We start from the raw sequence: 1009 nt of genomic DNA, 5'->3' as shown, positions 1-1009 counted from the left end.
AATTTGGGGTACTGCTAGAAATAAGGGTCCCCTGTGTACCCTGAAAAGGTCGGTAGGACATATTGTTTAGAAGGTTTGTACTGGGGGAGATGTAAGGCTGCAGTACATGACATGCAGCATTCATACACAAACACAGCTGTGAAACTTGCCTGACGATGACGTCACTGTACACGCCCATTTGTACACGCCCCTTGGTAGATTTATTTCGCGGGTAGAGTTTTTGTTAGAACACCGCAGTTACGTCATTACCTCCCACGTGATGGTGGTCCCTCCCACAGTGCGCGCCCTAGTATTTGAATCCCGCTTCCGCCATTTTCTCTTCCTGCCTCACGTAGAGACGCTTCTGGAAGGTGAGTGTGGATCGGCTTGGAGAGATTGCAGGGCCTTGCTTTACCATCCGTCCTGTATCCTGGCCATCGCTAGTGCTACAGCTTGCCGCCTTCCCGTATCGATATCTCTCTAGCTTGGTGGCAGTTTTCCGTAGTTCTGGGCGGGAGATAGCCCCTTGGTGAGTGGAAAGGGTTCGGGCGGCGGCGCTGGTTTCCCTGATAGGGGGCGGTAGAGATGGTTGGCGCGCTTTTTCCATTGCCCGGTATGGTGGGCCCGGGGTCTCTCATGGAGCCCTCATGGTGTTTGTATGTAGACCGGGGAAGGTTTCTGAGGGTCTGTGAGGATTTTATGCCCTCCGTACGCCTGGCTGCCTCCTCCTCCCCCGGCCGTGACTAGGCACTCCAGGGCCCTGTTCCTCGCGGCCTGCTCCCTCTATCACCGGGGAGGCCCCGATAGGCTGCAGGCCTGAGACTCGGGGTGTTCACACTTCTCCTATTCCCGGTGCCCAAACCAGTCCTTGTTGTTTTGTAACACAGGATGTGTCGGGTTTGGCCATTTCTTTGTCAGCCACATAACACGTGCTGCTCATTGTAGCGGGCTGGCTGCTATCCCCCCTAATATTGTAGGGGGCTGGCTGCTATCCCCCCTAATATTGTAGGGGGCTGGCTGCTATCCCCCC

General features: G+C 55.4%; 1 protein-coding gene across 2 annotated transcripts in view; it reads left to right on the top strand.

Annotated features, from left to right (window-relative positions):
- Nucleotides 1-246: 246 nt before the first annotated feature.
- RAN (RAN, member RAS oncogene family) overlaps nt 247-1009 on the top strand; it is a 5461-nt gene continuing 4698 nt past the window's right edge. Inside the window, exon 1 of one of the 2 annotated variants that reach the window (XM_072415725.1) lies at nt 247-350. The gene's annotated coding sequence lies outside the window, so the exon portion shown is untranslated. Of the gene's footprint in view, nt 351-379; nt 509-1009 lie in introns of those variants that run through there. The other variant, XM_072415726.1, reaches the window with a different exon arrangement.

The sequence above is a fragment of the Pyxicephalus adspersus genome, chromosome 6 (assembly GCF_032062135.1).
Source record: "Pyxicephalus adspersus chromosome 6, UCB_Pads_2.0, whole genome shotgun sequence".
NCBI lineage: Eukaryota > Metazoa > Chordata > Amphibia > Anura > Pyxicephalidae > Pyxicephalus > Pyxicephalus adspersus.
The sequence above is the reverse complement of the archived record's forward strand: the minus strand, read 5'-3'. Positions and strand labels throughout refer to the sequence as shown.